This window comes from Miscanthus floridulus, chromosome 5, assembly GCF_019320115.1.
Source record: "Miscanthus floridulus cultivar M001 chromosome 5, ASM1932011v1, whole genome shotgun sequence".
NCBI classification, from domain to species: Eukaryota; Viridiplantae; Streptophyta; class Magnoliopsida; order Poales; family Poaceae; genus Miscanthus; species Miscanthus floridulus.
This window is the reverse complement of record NC_089584.1, coordinates 97,436,951-97,456,040: the sequence shown is the minus strand read 5'-3', so window position 1 is coordinate 97,456,040 and position 19,090 is coordinate 97,436,951. Positions and strand designations below refer to the sequence as shown.

The 19,090-nt window shown below is 55.0% G+C and overlaps 1 long non-coding RNA gene across 1 annotated transcript; it reads right to left on the bottom strand.

The window, feature by feature from the left end:
- Positions 1 to 984: 984 nt before the first annotated feature.
- LOC136452710 (uncharacterized) lies at positions 985 to 17,730 on the bottom strand. Its single transcript, XR_010758888.1, has 3 exons — positions 17,195 to 17,730; positions 16,982 to 17,100; positions 985 to 1,195 (listed from the first exon to the last, which is right to left on the bottom strand). It is a non-coding gene; the product is annotated as an uncharacterized lncRNA (long non-coding RNA).
- Between the last annotated feature and the right edge of the window lie 1,360 nt (positions 17,731 to 19,090).

Sequence of the window (19,090 nt, the reverse complement as noted above, 5' to 3'; positions counted from 1 at the left end):
CAGCCGAACATAGCTTAAGAAGGAAAATCGGACGACCACGATAGTTGAAGGAGGTAAATTAGACCTTTTCCATTTGGTCACGAGAGAGGGGCATGGAAAAGGCCTGACGGGATTTTGAGGCATTTGTCCTCCAAATTACTGCAGAAATGGGCTGAGTTGAGGTGCTGGTTCATGTACTTGTTTGCAGCTGGCATCAGGTGCCGCTCCCGGTTTTAATTGGGCAAGATAACGAGGAGGAATGGGCGGCCTTGGTGTAGTCAAAGTTTAAAAAAGCGCTAAGCGCTAAGCGAGCGGTGACCAGCCGCTTAGAGCTTAAGCGGGCTTAAGCGTACAAAGAGTCGCTTAAGCGTTTTGTACTATAGCAAATCAGATTCATGTAATAGGCCGTGAACTTGAGAAGTATAAAGAAAAGCATACCTTATTTGATCTTATTCCTAGACTTGTAGAGCTCAGCAATTGTTGGTTTCATGTTGTAATATTCCTAACAGTCACAGATATGAGAAACATCAAATGTTGATTAGGTTCATAAAACAAAAAATATACCTCATGATTAAATATTTATAAACAGATAAGACGAATAGTAATGGCAAGAACACTACTACTTAGTTCATAAGAACATAACATTGCATCTAAAGTTCATAAACCATATTTTCAAGTCCCACTTAGTTTCAAATTAAAAGATACATCATTGCAGCCCACTCATGAGCATGATAGTACAACACAACTGATAAATTGTTAAAACATCAATGACGGCAATGCATAGATAGACATAACAAAAGATGCCATCATTCCAGCTGACTCATTCATCTTCATCTATGCCATCTAGCCCATCCTCATTGTCAAATTCCTCTTCTTAAGAATCAAATTCCTCCTCTGCATAGAGCTCTCTTATTCTTGAACTTCGACGCAGCTCTAGTTGTTCACTTGCTCCCATTGCTTCTCTAATAACAGTCCAACGTATCCCTATATCGGGCATTTCTTCTTCATCATCATCATCATAGACAACTATTGCACACTCATCTCCACCATCAAACATGAAACCTTGAGCTTGCATGACATCATTGGATAAGAGAACATCAGTAATCTTCTTTGACTTAATCTGTTGTCTCCTGCTCATGTGTTTGGAATTGAATTGTATGAAGACAAGAGAGTTTAGGCGGGTTGTAGTTAGCCTATTTCTTTTTTTAGTATGTACCTATAAATAAACATAAGAATTAAGAATTGTCGGGTGCCATAGAAAGAGGTCCCCTAAGCAACAACCGAAAAAATCGCTTAGACCCCGTCAAAATCAGTGCCAAGAGACAAACTATTGGCTAACCCCCGGCCTTGACCGAGGCCACTGACTCTCCGCCTCGCTCAAGGCCTCGCACGAAAGGCCTCGGATGGTCTACCGATTTTCTGCCTCGCTCAGAGCCTCGCACGAAAGGCCTCGGACGGGGAACCGATTCTCCGTCTCGCTCGAGGCCCCGCGCGTAAAGCCTCAGACGAGATGCCGATTCTCCGTCTCGCTTGAGGCTGGCTCGGCAATAACCACGTCGCCTCTGCCTCGACCGATCTCCCCAATAGAGCGTCGCGTCCAATTAATGCGACCAACCACTCCCGCAACATCAGACAGATGACGGCTCGACACAGCAGAGCAGCCAATGAGACGGGAAGTCGCATCAGCACCATACCGTTCAGGACAGGACAAGATAGGGCAGGGGTTACCGACCACTGTGCTCGGTACTGTGCCCACGACTAGCGCCCGCACTACACTGTGCTACCTAACCCCTGCTCTAGGAACAACCCAGCGTGGGGAGTCAAGTCCGGGTCACTATAGCCTTGGAATCAGTGTACAGGACCAACTGCTCCCTCCATGCCTCGGCAATCTACTTCAGGGTCTCAGCAACCTCGGGATTCGCGCCCGTCGAGCCCCCCACGATGGCTCGGCCTTAGCACCAACTGAGCCTCGGCTCTTCACGCGGTCAACGCACAGCGATCGGCAAGTCGCCCGCCAGGCCCTGCGTCAAGCTATCACTAGAGCTCCCACGTCGCACAGGATCGGATGTGACCGGCGCGTTGCTCCAGCACTTCAAGGGCAGGACCACTCCATCGATCATGCCGCCACAGTAACAGGCTACAGGGCTCGGACATGCCGCCTCTGTTCGCACGATGCCATGTAGCTAACACATGTATCACCCCTGTCCCCCCTTCAACTATAAAAGGGAGGGACCGGGGCAGTTTCTAGGGAGAGGGACACGGGCTCACGAGGCACACGGGTTCACGAGGTAGATGAACACACGCTCAACACTCTGTGACGCGCATGCTTACCCGCTACCTGAGATCAACATCTCAAGCAATCCATGCCGCTCCACGCAGAGACCTGGGACTAGCTCCCTCTCTCGCCCTGCTTGTAACCCCCTACTATGAGCATTTCAGTGCAAGGAATACGAGATCGATCTCTCAGATTGGACGTAGGGCACCTATTGCCTGAACCAGTATAAACCTCGTGTCTCTTTGCATCACCATCCAAGATTAGGGGCACGCAGTACATTTTCACTAGTTGGTTGAGGGCCCGCCGGTCCAAAACACTAACAGTTGGCGCGCCAGGTAAGGGAGCTACTGCGTGTCATCTTCGTTATCCCGACAAGTTCTAGATGGCAGACCCCGTGCGATCATTGCGTCTCGGCATGATAATCTGGTTCGGGCGCCTAGAGTTCATGTCTCTAGGACATGAGTACGATATGGTACTCCTCTCACCCAGAGTCCCACTGACCGTCGATAACGTCACGCCCCAGCAGCCTAGGCGTAGGCGACGCCTAGGCCGCCGCTCTCATCACGCTCGCTAGGTATGGCACGGGCGGGACCACCCTGACACCGCGCAAGCTCAGGGCGACGCGCCGCGCTCCACCGGTATCCCACGACTAGCTGTTGGTATAAGGTCCCTGGCTGGGGACCTATCTAGCCTGAGCCTGGACAAGGGAAAGACGCCGATGGCGTGCAGTGATGCCCCGTCATCAAGCTTTGCCCCACCACGTCCTGAGGAGTCAACTTCGGCAGAGCAAAGCCTGGCGATGGCACCATCCCTGTAACCCTTCGGGTTGAGAAATGCCGCCGCCACCTATGCTTCCGCCTATGCTTCGGCTCACGCAGAGCCCTTAGGATGCCACCAACGCTTTGCCCTCGGAGGAGGACGAGGCGTGGGCCAGAGCAGACTTCTCCAGACTTTGCAACCCTGAAGCCATGCACCGCTTCCTGGCCACGAGCGACTACTGCTTCGGCTACTCCGACTCTGACGACGAAGGCACTTACGACCCCACTCGTGAGTGCTTCCACGTCGGACTTAGGATGCCAAGCACAGGCGATGAGGATGAAGGGGTAGGCAACCGTTCCCTACTTCGCTAGGGGGCAGGCGACGCCACACCTCCACGCGTTGTCCCACCGGCAGCGTGGAACGAGAACCTTGCCCCCGGATAGCTTCAACGCCCGGACCTGGAGCAGCTCCGTGAGCTTAAGGCCAAGGTCAAACAAGACCGACTCCTTTTGCAGCAGCTTCGAGACACTCTCGAGCAGGAGCAGCGAGGTCGCGGTGATGGTGGAGGAGCCCGGCGGAGGGCCCACGACGTCCACCACCGCATCAACGATGACGAAGGGGGTGAGCAACCCCCAATCTTCAATCACGCTAGCCAGAACGTCGTGGCTGCGGCGATGCTAGTCTGAACAATGCTCGAGCCCTCCACCACGGAGGGGCGATGGGTCCATGGCGAGCTCTGGGATCTCCTCGAGACCGCCGCGGTGCAGCATGCCAAGAGTTCTGCCTCCTGACTATGCGGAGGCACCTCGAAGCTTCCCACGACACCGCCTCGGCAGGATAGGGAGGCCTCGATTCGTCCCGAGCCCGCTCGGGCATCGACAGCCAATAGGGTTCCCTTGCTGCACGACCATCTCGGCAACCGATGCGAGGCACAGGGCGACCACGAGGTGGTCAGCAGGCAACGGCGCCACGAGAATGAGGGGCCCACCCGAGGCTACCATCCGCACTGAGGTGGCCGCTATGACAGTGGGGAAGACCGTAGTCCTTCTCCTGAGCCACCTGGCCCTCGGGTTTTTAGCAGAGCCATCCGCGGTGCTAATTTCCCGGCCCGGTTTCAGCAACCTACCAACCTCACGAAGTATAGCGGCGAAACTAATCCTGAGCTTTGGCTGGCCGATTACCGCTTGGCTTGTCAGCTAGGCGGCGCGGATGATGACCTGCTCATCATCCGCAACCTCTCGTTGTTTCTATCAGACTCAGCGCGAGCCTAGCTCAAACACCTCCCTCCCTCGTAGATCCACGACTAGTGTGACTTGGTAAGGGTCTTCATTGAGAACTTTCAGGGCACATACATGCGCCCTTGGAACTCCTATGACCTCAAAAGTTGTCGCCAGGGCCCGGACGAGTCTCTCCGAGACTTCATCCGGTGCTTCTCCAAGAAATGCACCGAGTTGCCAAGCGTTGGTGACTCGGAAATCATCCAGGCTTTCCTCTCCGGCACTACCTGCCGAGACCTAGTCCGAGAGTTGGGCCAGAATGTGCCAACCTCGGCGGCCACACTCCTCGACATCGTCACCAACTTCACCTCGGGCGAAGAGGCCGTTGGGGCCATCTTCCCCGACAACGACACCAAGGGGAAGCGGAGGGACGAGGCCCCGAGGGCCTCGGCTCCCCACCTCCCCAAGAAAAAGAAGAAGGGTTGCCAGGGGAAGCAGGAAGTCCTCGAGGCCGGCCTAGTCGCGGCCGCAGAGCGCAAGAATCCCCGAGGCCCCAGAGGCCCCAGGCTCTTTGATGATATGCTTAAGAAACCCTGCCCTTACCACCAGGGCCCAGTGAAGGATGCCCTCGAGGAGGGCACCATGCTCCGGTGTTACTACGCCAAGCTTGGGCTCCCCGACGATGATGCCAAGAGGAGGGGCGTCGGTGACAGGGACGACGACAAGGACGATGGGTTCCCCGAGGTGTACAACGCCTTCATGATCTTCGACGGGCCTTCAGCGTGCCTCATGGCACGACAGCGAAAGAGGGAGCGCCAGGAGGTCTTCTCGATGAAGGTGGCCGCTCCCCGGTACCTCAACTGGTCTTGGGAGGCGATCACCTTTGATCAGGATGACCACCCTGATTATGTCCCGAACCCCGGGCAGTACCCACTTGTCGTCGACCCCATCATCGGCAACACCTGGCTCACTAAGGTGTTGATGGATGGAGGCAGCGGCCTCAACATCCTCTACGCCAACACCCTGGAGCTCCTGGAGCTCGACAGGTCATAGCTCTAGAATGACGCCGCACCTTTCCATGGCATCATGCCGGGGAAACGCACGCGGCCCCTCGAGCGCATCGACCTGCCTGTCTGCTTTGGCACCCCCTCCAACTACCGCAAGGAGGTCCTCACCTTCGAGGTGGTTGGGTTCAAGGGAACCTACCACGCCATCCTAGGGTGGCCATTCTATGCCAAGTTCATGGCGGTCCCCAACTACACCTATCTCAAGCTCAAGATGTCGGGCCCCAACGACGTCATCACTGTCGAGTCCACGTACGAGCATGCATACGACTGCGATGTCGAGTGCATCGAGTACGCCAAGGCTATCGTAGAGGCCGAGACCCTCATCGTCAACCTCGACCGACTCGGTAGCGAGGCGCCCGACTCCAAGCGTCGCGCCAGGACTTTCGAGCCCGCGGAGGCCATCAAGCTCATCCCGGTCGACCCCACCTGCCCTGACGACCGGGCGTTGAGGATCAGCACCACCCTCGACATCAAATAGGAAGCCGTGCTCGTCAACTTCTTTGCGTGAATGCCAATATATTCACGTGGAGTCCCTCGGACATGCCGGGCATACCGAGGGAGGTCGCCGAGCATGCCTTGGACATCCGGCCCGGCTCCAGGCCAGTGAAGCAGCGCCTGTGCCAATTCGATGAGGAAAAGCGTAGGGCCATCAGCGAGGAGGTGCAGAAACTTTTGGCAGCTAGATTCATCAAAGAAGTGTCCCATCCGGAGTGGTTAGCTAATCCTGTATTAGTTAAGAAGAAAAATAGGAAGTGGAGAATGTGTGTAGACTACACCGGTCTAAACAAAGCATGTCCAAAAGTCCCTTTCCCATTACCTCGAATCGACCAAATCATTGACTCCACTGCGGGATGTGAAACCCTATCCTTCCTTGATGCGTATTCCGGTTACTATTAGATCAAGATGAAAGAGTTCGACCAACTCATGATTTCTTTCATCACGCCATTTGGCATGTACTGCTATGTGACTATGCCATTCGGCCTCAGAAACGCAGGGGCCACATACCAGTGGTGCATGACCCATGTCTTTGGCGAGCACATCGGGCGAACCATTGAGGCCTATGTGGACGACATCATGGTCAAGTCTAGGAAGGCTAGTGATCTCATCAGCGACTTGGAAATAGCCTTCAGATGCCTCAGGGAAAAGGGCATCAAGCTCAACCCCGAGAAGTGTGTCTTTGGGGTCCCCTGAGGCATGCTCTTAGGATTCATAGTCTTGGAACGCAGCATCGAAGCCAACCCAGAGAAGGTCTCGGCCGTGACCAACATAGGGCTGATCCAAGACCTCAAGGGAGTACAGAGGGTTATGGGATGCCTTGCGGCCCTGAGCCGCTTCATCTCGTGCCTTGGCGAAAAAGGCTTGCCTCTGTACCGCCTCTTGAGGAAATCGGAACGTTTTTCTTGGACCCCCGAGGCCAAAGAAGCCCTCGCCAAACTCAGGGCATTGCTCACCAATCCTCCCATCCTAGTACCGCCGGCCAAGGGCAAGGCCCTCTTGCTCTACGTCACCGCAATGACCCAAGTGGTCAGCGCGGCCGTAGTGGTCGAGAGGCAGGAAGAGGGGCATGCTCTACCCATCCAACGACCTATTTACTTCATCGGCGAAGTGCTCCCCGAGACCAAAACACGCTACCCCCACATCCAGAAACTGATCTACGCCGTGGTCTTGGCTCGACGCAAGCTGCGTCACTACTTCGAGTCCCACCAGGTGACCGTGGTATCATCTTTCCCCTGGGAGAGATAATCCAAAACCGGGAGGCCTCGGGTAGGATAGCCAAGTGGGCCGTCGAACTCATGGGGGAGGCTCTGTCCTTTGCACCTCGGAAAGCAATTAAATCTCAGGTCTTGGCCGATTTCGTGGTAGAGTGGACCGACACCCACTGCCACCTACCCAAGTCCAGGCGGAATGCTAGACCATGTACTTCGACGGGTCCCTGATGAAGACTAGGGCGGGCGTAGGTCTGCTCTTCATCTCACCCCTCGGAGTACACATGCACTACATGATTCGGCTCCACTTCGCCGCCTCCAACAACGCAGGCGAGTACAAAGCCCTCGTCAATGGCTTGCAGATCGCCATTGAACTTGGAGTACGGCGTCTCGACGTACGGGGCGATTCGTAGCTTGTTGTTGATCAAGTGATGAAGGAGTTGAACTGCCATGACCCCAAAATGGAGGCATACTGCAAGCTGGTATGTTGCCTTGAAGACAAGTTCGACGGTCTCAAACTCAACCACATTGCGCACAAATTCAACGAGGCCGCGGATGAACTGGCAAAGATGGCGTCGGCACGGGCCCTGGTCCTCCCGAACGTCTTCGCCAGAGACCTCCACAAGCCTTCTATCAACTACACCTCGGTAGCAGAAGAGGGCCCACCGGTTGAGCCACCCATAGGGCTCGATGCCCCCTCTATCGCCAAGACTCCTTTGATCGAGCCCAAGGTCATGGAAGTCAACACGGAGCCTCCCGAGGCCAACCAGGGCATGGACTGGCGAGTCCCGATCCTTGATTGCCTCATCCAAGGAGAGCTTCTCGCTGACAGGACCAAAGCCCGACGGCTTGCTCGGTGAGCTAAGACTTACGTTCTCAGCGACGGCGAATTATACAGGCGAAGCCCATCTGGCGTCCTCCAACGATGCATCACTACCGAGGCAGGTCGAGCCCTACTTTGGGACTTGCACATAGGAGCCTGCGGGCACCATGCAGCGCCTCGGACGCTCGTCGAAAACGCTTTTTGCCAAGGGTTCTACTGGCCAATGGCTGTTGCTGACGCCACCAAGCTAGTACGCTCCTGCAAGGGATGCCAGTACTACGCACGGTAGACGCATCTCCCGGCCCAAGCTCTCCAAACCATCCCCATCACATGGTCATTTGCCGTGTCGGGGCTCGACATGGTTGGGCCTCTGTAGAAGGCCCCCAGGGGCTTCACCCATCTGCTGGTAGCAATCGATAAGTTCTCTAAGTGGATCGAGGCTCGTCCGATCAATCGAATCAAGTCCGAGCAAGCGGTGCTGTTCTTCACTGATATCATCCACAGGTTTGGGGTTCCAAACACCATCATCACCGACAATGGGACACAGTTCACCAGCCACAAGTTCCTGACATTCTACGACGACCACCACATCCGTGTGGCCTGGTCAGCCGTAGGACATCCTAGGACAAACGGCCAAGTAGAGCGTGCCAACGGCATGATCCTACAAGGCCTTAAGCCAAGAATATAACTCCCATCGGTCATCTGGAGCGTGAGGAACACCCCGAGCTGAGCCACGGGGTTCACACCATTCTTCCTAGTCTATGGAGCCGAGGCTATCCTCCCCACTAACTTGGAGTATGGTTCCCCGAGGCTACAGGCCTACAACAAGCAAAGTAACCGCACCGCCCGCGAAGACGCCCTCGACCAACTATAGGAAGCCCGAGACGTAGCGCTGCTACACTCGGCCAAGTACCAGCAAGCCCTACAATGCTATCAAGCCCGGCGCATTCGAAGCCGAGACCTGAAAGTGGGCGACCTGGTGCTGAGGCTAAGGCAGAGCAACAAGGGCTGACACAAGCTGACCCCGCCATGGGAAGGACCATACATCGTCGCCCAAGTGCTAAAGCCCGGAACCTACAAGCTAGCCAACAAGAAGGGCGAAATCCTCACCAATGCTTGGAACATAGAACAGCTACGTCGCTTTTACCCTTAAATTTCCAAGCATTGTATACATTGTTTCTCGAAATACAATTAAGAAGCGTTCTTTAGTTGTTCTAATTTTTCGAGAAATCCCTCGGGCCCATCATGGGCCTCAGCGTTATGATAACACCATAAGGGAGACATGGCTCTGCCTCTGCAGAACCAAGCCTCCCTCAGGGGCAAGAAGGGGGGACTCCCCCCCCTAAGTCCCACGTACCATTTTTAGTCATTTTTTGAAAAAAAAAATTCTACGCCAAACTCTCTATCACGCTCTGACAAATCAATTATAAAAGACCTAAGGATCAAAAGTCTGTCTCAGGGCCAAAAGGTCGGCCGAGTCGCGAGATGGCCTACGCCTCCGGGCTATGGCACTCCCTCACCACCTTTTTGCCCTAGGGACAGCTTAGGCTCCGAGGAAGTTTTTTGCAAGTGATGTGCTCAGAAACAAGACAGAGGGTAGAGGCTCAGAAATACAATAAAAACGATTAAGAAGCATAGACGCATAAGTACTTCAAAAAGGCCTCGACGGCCACCAGCGTTATGATACGGTAATGTAATCCCTAATTTATTTACATGGCCTCTTGGGCCCAGGTCAAGGCTCAGGGACTCCAGCATCGGCGAACGGCGTGGGAGGGACCACCTCCTCTTCGAATAGCTTGGCCAGTGGTGTGCTAGGGCCCTCAGTCGCCCCCATCAGCTTCGTGACCTCCTCATCGGCCTCCTCCTCGTCCTTAGGCAAGACATAGCTATCACTGACGGCCTCGAGGTCGATGCCGGCATAGTGTGAGGAGACGACGGCCAGGGCGCGCTTGACGCCCACGTGCAGTGCCACCCGGAGTCGCTCGCGCACTTGACCGCTCAACGTGACCAAGCGGCTCCTAAGGGAGCTACCCGACTAGGCCCCCTCAACCTCCAGGGCCTCGCATAGAGTACGGGCAGCACTCTACAGCGCGTTGTGCTCCCTGATCTCAGCCTCGAGCACCGCCTGCACTGCGACAGAGGCCTCAGCTGCCCGAGTGACCTCCTTCTCCAACTCTGTGCCAAAACAAATGGAATGGGGTTAAGCACAAAGGAAAATGAGCCAAATAGGGGCGGAGGCCTATGGGACTCACCCTCGGCTTTCTCCTCCCAGCGCTGGGCCTCGACCCAAGAGGCCTTGGTTTTCTCCTTCCAGCGCTGGGCCTCGACCCGAGAGGCCTCGACTTTCTCCTTCCAGCCCTGAGCCTCGACTCAAGAAGCCTCAGCTACCCTGGAAGCCTCTTTCTCTAGCTCTGCATCACACCAGGGAGTTAGGGGTCAAACATAAGAAAAACAAATAAAACAAGGGGAACATGACTCACCCTCGACCTTTCCCTTCTAGACCACAGCCTCGGTCCGGGAGGCCTCGACCACCTTGAGGGCCTCTGCCAGGGCACCCTTTGTCAGCAGGTGTGCACCCTGCTTCGCCCCTAGCTGCCCAGCGAAGGCCTTGGCAGAGGCCATCGCTTCTTCAGCCCGAGACCTAAAGGTGTCCCGATCGCCGGCCACCCGGGTCAGCTCCTCCTCCAGCTCCTTGACCCGTGCCGCCAAAGGGGTGACCTGCTCCTGAGCCATGGCCGTCTCGATCTTCATATCGGCATAGCGAAGGCGGAGGTCCTCCACCTTCACGCTCCGCGTCGATAGAAGCTCATTGGCGTCAGCGAGCAAGCCCTTCTGCCGCTGGAGCTGGTCCCAGACGTCCCTCTCCCATCGGAGGAACAATGACTTCCCAAGGGACCGGGTCTCGAGCTCCTAGATAGGCAAAATAGGGGTCATTCACTGCGAGAAAACTCAGAAAAAGATGACACCACATGAGAAAAGAAGGCGCGAACCTGGGCGACCCCGGGCAGATCGTTGGCCACGACGGACAGCGTTGTCTGCAGCGACCGCTCCGCCAGCTGGCGGTATTGCTCGAAGGTGTCCTAGCGCCCCCTCGGCCGCGTCCTCGAGGGCGAACAGAGGCTCCCCCTCAGGGTCATCCTGGCTCTACCACAAGACACGCGGGTGATCCCACCCACAGGGCTCGGGTCGTACCCACACGAGGGCCAAGCTTCCCTCGCCAGAGGTCGGAGCCGGCTGCCCCATGGTGCCGGCCGCCTCGGCGTCGACCACCTCCTTCGCCCGGGAAGTATAGTTGGAGGAGATCGAATGGACCTCCACTTCTCGGGCGCTCTCCTACAACGGCGGCGGGCCTTGGACCGGTGGCGGTATTGAGGCTTGCCCGGCCTCCGCCTCCACTTCCTGGGCCGCCGGCTTTGCTGTGCTCACGCCGGCTCTTGCCACCCGGCCTTGGTTGTCTCAGGGGCTCCGATCCCCGCCACTTTGGCCTCGGTGGTCCTAGGGGCCCCAGCCTCCATCGCCTCGGCCTCCGAAGTCCGGGAGGCCTCTGTCTCGCCCTCGGTGGCCTCAGCAACTGAGGGCGCCTCGACCCCATCTGACTCGCGGACCTCGGCCTCACGGGGCGTAGGCCTTTCCTCCCTCGCTCGCTCTATGGCTGCCCCGGTAGCCTCCCCCTGGGCGACCAGCTCCTTTGGGTCAGCCCTCACCGACGCCACGCCGCGCTGTACGGCGGCCTACGCCTCCACCACCTATTGAGCGGTGGAGCCCATGCTCACTTTGAGCGACTTACGTGGTGCCAGGGCAGGCACCTCCGCCTGACGCTTCTGGCTGAAGGCAAAACACCCACTTGGTCAGCATATGACCATAAAGCGAGCGGGAGAGGATACGAACTCCGCTGAAAAAACACTCACCTCGAGCGGGGATGCAACTGCTTTGGCACTACGACCCTCCTCTGCAACGGCGGTGGTGGCACGGCCTCTGTATCCGCTGGTGCTAGCCGGCCCTCACCGGACTCCGGCGCCCCCTCGATCTTTTGTGGGGGCAGTTGCGTCGCACTCGCCGCCACCTGCTCCACCTCTGCCGTCGAGCCCACCGGGCTGACGACATGTTTTCCTAATGCCTATGCCTTGGGTGTGTCAGCCTTGGCCTCGGGGTGGGTGGTCGCCGGCCCCGAGGCGTCCTCTCCTCCTCCTAGAAGCACCGAGCTGCTCGTCGACATCCCGAGCGCTGTCTCCCCGATGTTGGGGAGATGGTCTAGGTGACCCCGCCCCATCTCGCTCTTGTCATCTTCGCCCGAAGAGTCCATCGACAGCGACGGCGATGGAGACGCCTCCACCAGGAGACCATCCTGCCTCTGCTGTCGGCGGCGCTTTTCCAATCCCTTGAGCTCAAGGATCTTCCTCGTGCGCTTTGCCTCCTCGGCATCCTTTTGCTTCTTCAGCACCTCGGCGTGCGCCTGGTTCACCGCCCGCCGCTCTACGTCCTCGGGAATGGGCGGCGGGGTGGCTCGCACGTCTCTCATCCCCTGTAGGAACGGCGAACACAAATAAGGGACCAGAAAACAGTGAGCAACAAGGAGGCCTTGGGGGCCACAGCAGCATGTGACTTACCAGAGAAAGGTACCCCCATGATGGGCGCATCACGAACGGGGTCAGACCACTGATCTTCAGCCACCCCTCCACCGTCTCTCTCACCCAACAAAGAATCTCCTCATCGGAGAGGGCAGAGGCAGACATCCGGATGCCCTCGATTGGCTCATCCAGTCTCATCTCGAACAGGCACCACCGCCGAGCCATCAGCGGTAGCACCCTCTGGTGGTGGAAGGCCACCACAACCATAGCCACCGTGAGACCACAACCGCGCAGCCTCTCCAATCCCTCCAGGAGCGGCTGCAACTTGGGCTGATCCTCCTTCGGGACACCATACCTCCACTTCTCCGGCTAGCTCTCCACGACCCGCCCGGTGTAGGGGGGAAGTCTGCCGTTGTCGTTGCGGAGGTAGAACTAGCTAGTGTACCAGCAGTGATTGGTTGATGCGAGCTGGGCCAGGATGTAAAGGTGCTACCGGTCCTGGCGCACTTGGAGAGTGCAACCGCCGGCCCTCACCGCCTTCCTCATGCCCATCGTGCCCGTCGGCTTGGTGGTATGCCCCACCCGGAAGAGGTGGAGCCACAGCTCCCAATGGGGGGTAATCCCCAGGTACCCCTCACAGACGGTGACGAAGATGGCCGCCTACGCGATGGAGTTGGGGTTGAAGTTGTGGAGCTCCACGCCGTAGTAGTGCAGGAGCGCCCGCATGAACCAGTCCGCCGGCAGGCTGAGACCACGCTCATGAAAGGACACGAAGCTCACAACGTAGCCATCACGTGGCCTTGGCTCCGGCTAGCCCGACGGAGCAATCCACTCCAGCCTGTTGGGGTCGGTAACTGGATGGAGAAGGCCGTCGTCGATGAGCGACTAGAGCATCTCCACGGATATGTCGGACCGACCCCAAGCATCTGCCCCAATGACAACAGCGCCGACCATGAGTGCGGTGGAGAATACGACTACGGCGGTAAGCCTCTCTCTCTCTGCCTCACCCTTCTCCCTTCTTCTCCTCGATGATCTCTGTTCCTAGCAACGACTCGAGGGCGGCAAAGGCGAATGCAGGCAAGGTAAGGAGGGGAGGGGCGAGGCTCATTGCGTATTTATGCAGGAAGGGCACGAAGCGGACGGGCGACAAAATCGGGGAAGTTTTCCCCAAATCTGATATAGTTAATCTAGATCCAATTTTACCGCCCACGTACCCACCTTTTCCTTATTAATCGTGTGAACAGTTATGTCCCATCCGTTGACACAGCGTTGCGTCCGACCGCTACAGCAGCAGGCGCCATTCTGCCTCCCTGAGAAAACCACCTCAAAAGGCGCGCCTACCACTGTCAAGCTAGTGGGGGGAATATCCCCCACCCGATTCCTTTCAGACGAAGGAACTAGGCACCGAGCCCGTTACGGTCTAGGGGTTCGAAGGCTAGGCCCCCAAAGGTTTCGACTGCCGCCCTAGGGCAACAGAGTCAGGGATGACTACGAGCAAGCCCGTACGGGGCCAAGGCCCAAGCAAGCGAAACGCTTGGGATGCCCTAAGTCGTGTCCAAGACCGGCAGGGAGGTCTCCAAATGGGATCCCACTATAGAGAGGCATTGAGCCTCTGAGGCCAATCAAACGGCCCTGGGACCCACTAGAGAAGCCCTTTGGTACTTTTGGAGTGCATCTCTGGACCGCTAGCCGACCCCTATCGAACGGGGCACGGGCCTCCACTCAGACTTACCTGATAACAGCTCACCGGAAGTGTCACCGCTCGTGCCCACCGAGGGTAGCCTAGCATATTCCACCCCTCCTTCCGAACGAAAAGGATGCGCGAGGGTCGCACAAAAAGCTAGGGGAACTCCTGATCGCCCTCTCTCCGTGTAGAGGCTCGGGGGCTCTTCCTGCAACCTTGCCGAGACCCAGCGACCTAGGCTCGCACGCGAGGGCTCAGCAAACAACCCCTCCTTCCGAGCGAAAAGGATGCATGAGGGTCACACAAAAAGCCAGGGGAACTCCTGACTGCCCTCTCACTCCATGCAGAGGCTAGGGGGCTCTTCCTGCAACCTTGCCGAGACCCAGGCTCGCACTCGAGGGCTCAGCAAACAACCCCTCCTTCCAAACGAAAAGGATACACGAGGGTCGCATAAAAAGCTAGGGGAACCCCTGACCGCCCTTTCGCTCCGTGCAGAGGCTAGGGGGCTCTTCCTGCAACCTTGTCGAGACCCAGTGACCTAGGCTCGCACTCGAGGGCTCGGCAAACAACCCCTCCGTCCGAACAAAAAGGACGCGCGAGGGTCGCACGAAAAGCTAGGGGAACCCCTGACCGCCCTCTCACTCCGCGTGGGGGCTTGGGGGCTCTTCCTACACCCAGGACGAAGATAAGCAACCCGAACCCACAAGGAAAAACACGATAAAGGGCATCGAGCCCATTACGGTCTAGGGGTTTGAAGGCTGGGCCCCCAAAGGTTTCGACAGCCGCCCCAGGGCAACAGAGTCAGGGACGACTATGGGCGAGCCCGTATATGGCCGAGGCCCAAGCAAGCGATTGCTCGGGATGCCCTAAGTCGTGTCCGAGACTGGCAGGGAGGTCTCCGAATGGGATCCCACCATAGGGAGGCATCGAGCCACCGGGGCCCATCGAACGGCCCTGGCGCCCACTAGAGAAGCCCTCTAGTACTTTTGGAGTGCGTCTCTGGACCGCTAGCCGACCCCTATCGAACGGGACATGGGCCTCCACTCGGACTTACCTGATAATAGCTCACCGGAGGTGTCACTGCTCGTGCCCACCGAGGGTAGCATGGCACCCTCCACCCCTCCTTCTGAACAAAAAGGATGCGTGAGGGCCGCACAAAAAAGACAGGGAAACCCTTGATCGCCCTCTTGCTCTGAGCAGAGGCTCGAGGGCTCTTCCTGCAACCAAACCGAGGCTCAGCGACCCGAACTCGCACTCATGGGCTCGGCAAATGCAATAAAACCCCTTGCACGATGTGAGAAAAGCCCCTGAAGGAATCAATCCATTCCTCTAGGGCCTCGGGGGCTACACCCGGCGGGTGCGCTCGCGCGCACCAACCGAGGCCTCGAGTATGAAACACCATCCCTCCAGGAGCTGCCGTGAGCCGAGTCTTCTCAAAACCTCAGGGAGAGCGCTCACACTCTCCCTGAGGCTTGGGGGCTACTGTCGGGTACCATAGAAAGAGGTCCCCTAAGCAACAACCGAAAAAATCGCTTAGACCCCGTCAAAATCAGTGCCAAGAGATAAACTATTGGCTAACCCCTAGCCTTGACCGAGGCCACCGACTCTTCGCCTCGCTCAAGGCCTCGCACGAAAGGCCTCGGATGGTCTACCGATTTTCCTCCTCGCTTAGAGCCTCGCACGAAAGGCCTCGGATGGGGAACCAATTCTCCATCTCGCCCGAGGCCCCACGCGTAAAGCCTCAGACGAGATGCCGATTCTTCATCTCGCTCGAGGCCGGCTCGGCAATAACCCCATCGCCTCTATCTCGACCGATCTCCCCAACAGAGCGTCGCATCCAATTAATGCGACCAACCACTCCCGCAACATCAGACGGACGACAACTCAACATAGCAGAGCAGCCGACAAGACAGGAAGTTGCATCAGCACCATACTGTCCAGGACAGGACAGGACAAGGTAGGTGTTACCGGCCGCTGTGCTTGGTACTATGCCCACGACTGGCGCCCGCACTGCACTGTGCTACCTAACCCCTGGTCCAGGAACAACGCGGTGTGGGGAGTCAAGTCCAGGTCACTATAGCCTTGGAATCAGTGTACGGGACCAACTGCTCCCTCCACGCCTCGGCAATCTACTTCAGGGTCTCGGCAACCTTGGGATTCATTCCCGCTGAGCCCCCCACGATGGCTCAGCCTCGGCACCAACTGAGCCTTGGCTCTTCACGCGGTCAATGCACAGCGACCGGCACGTCGCTTGCCAGGCCCTGCGTCAAGCTATCACTGGAGCTCCCACGTCGCACAGGATCGGATGTGACCGGCGTGTTGCTCCAGCACTTCAAGGGCAGGACCACTCCATCGACCATGCCGCCACAGTAACAGGCTACAAGGCTTGGACATGCCGCCTCTGTTCGCACGACGCCATGTAGCTAACACATGTATCACCCCTGTCCCCCCTTCAACTATAAAAGGGAGGGACCGGGGCCATTTCTAGGGAGAGGGACACGGGCTCATGAGGCACACGGGTTCACGAGGTAGATGAACACACGCTCAACACTCTGTGAGGTGCACGCTTCCCCGCTGCCTGAGATCAATATCTCAAGCAATCCATGCCGCTCCATGCAGAGACCTAGGACTAGCTCCCTCTCTCGCCCTGCTTGTAACCCCCTACTATGAGCATTTTGGTGCAAGGAATATGAGATCGATCTCTCAGACTGAACGTAGGGCACCTATTGCCTGAACCAGTATAAACCTCATGTCTCTTTGCATCACCATCTAGGATTAGGGGCACGCAGTACATTTGCACTAGTTGGTTGAGGGCCCACCGGTCCAAAACACCGACGATAACATAAGCAAATCAGGTTGGAGAATAAACTGAATATTCAGACTTGAGATTACAGGTTACTAACCAAATCAAAAACACTCTAGTTTCTTTCGCAGCCTGAGGAGCTTGAAGTTAGTGAAAGAATTCTCATAGCCATCCTTTGTAGAACAGGTGTTTCATTTCCATAGGGTTTCCACCAAGATGCTAAAACAAACACTAAGAGAACTAAGTTTGGATGAAATAAATAAAAAATGCAGGAACATAAATATTTTAGGGTGTTCTATACAGAACTTGTTACCTGGGTTAAAGTCAAAGTTTTGATAAGTCCTAGCAAGCTTCTTCGCAAAGGAACCTTCTCGATTCTGAAATTTCCTCAGTTCAACATTTACAGCCTAATCTTGCTTGTCATCATCATCATGATAGAAAGTCTCAACACAACTAATAAACCCTTCTATTATAGTGCCATCATCAAATATTGAAGCATCAGCATAACTGTAATGAGGATTCAGCAAGTATGCACTCAGGTGCAAAGCGGAATTAAGCCGGCCTTCCATCTTCTTATCAATAATAGCCATGACATCTTTGTAGCGAGACTTCACATTACCATAAACTTGCTTGGTCTCTCTCGTTGCCTTCAATAATTCTCCATACAAGAAACCCACAGATGGCTTCACATCCCCATCAACCAAATGAAGAACTTTTACTAGAGGCTCAAAAACTTTCAAACACATCTTGACTTCTTTCCAAAATTCTGGATTCATCATTGTTGTTGTTGCAGCCTTTCCTTTTTGGATGACACTTCCCTCAGTCCATCCCACTTGCTATGAACCACCATCTTTCTTAACTGATCTTTCTTCTCTAGAATGCTTTCCAAAGTAAGAAATGCTGAAGGAAATCTTGTTACTCCAGGCCTGACTATATCTCTACGCTCTGTGAAGTGTCTCATGCATTCCAAGGTTCTTGTGTGCCCATACACAAAGGTAGTGAATGCCTTTGCTTGGTCAATTACCTTTTGGAACCTCTTTTGGCTGACAATTCCTTGCAGCATCAAGTTGATTGTGTGAGTTGTACATGAGGTCCAAAATATGTTTGGTCTCTTCTCATGCAACAACTTCTTTGCTCCCATGTTATTAGAAGCATTGTCATTCACTACTTGCACTATATCATCAGGGCTAATTTCTTCAATTGCTTTGTCCACTAGTTCAAAGATTACTTCACTTGTGTGTGACACATCTGACATCTCCTTTGAGCTGATAAAACTTGTTCCATCAGCACAATTCCTGCACAAGTTCATTATGCTTCTCCTCTTCTTATCAGACCAGGCATCAGTCATGATAGAGCATCAATTCTTCACCTTTTTAGCATCACGTTCCTGCAGCAAACTCTTGGTTCTTGCATATTCCTCATTCAACAAAACCCCCCTTAAATGATCTTGAGAAGGAGGTTCAAATCCTACACCAAATTGACCAATTGCTTCACACATTTGTACAAACTCATCATTGTCAATAGCATTAAATGGTATGGCTGTGAAATAGAGAAAAGAATACAAGTTAATTACCATGTGTATTTTCAAACAATAATGTACATGAAGAATACTAGAATAGTATATGCAAGGGAGGTGATTAGTGAATTACCATGTGTATACGTCCATCTTGCAACATACTGTTGCACCTCACGTGTTCTCTGTTTCCCAAGTTTCTTGTTTATCTTTTGTTGCTTCAAGACTTCAGCTTGTGTTGATTTAGGATCAATTGGCCTTGTCCACTTATCAATGGGACCTAACTTGTGAGGCTTTGAGCTGCCAAGACAGGATCCTTCTTTCTCTCCTTCTCCTGAAACTCGAGAAACAAACACTTCTCTAAGATTGAGCTCACGAATAGCCTTTTCTTTCCTCTTATTTGCTGCTGCATCTAGTGCTTTCTTACACTTTGCTTTTATCTTCTTCTGTGCGCTTTTCACATTTAGCCACAGAATTCCCAACACCTCCTATGTGTTGCTTCATACGAAACCCCCCCTATGCTCACATGTTTACATAGCTTGCACTTCAACTTGTTAAGTGTAACACCCCTGGTGTTACGATCTTGTTTAGCACCGCGATTTAGGCCTAAGTAAAAAATTTCGTAAATGAGTTCATCAAAGTTAAAATTTTAAAAAACCAGCTTTTCGCGTCAACGGTAAAAATCAAAAATTATAT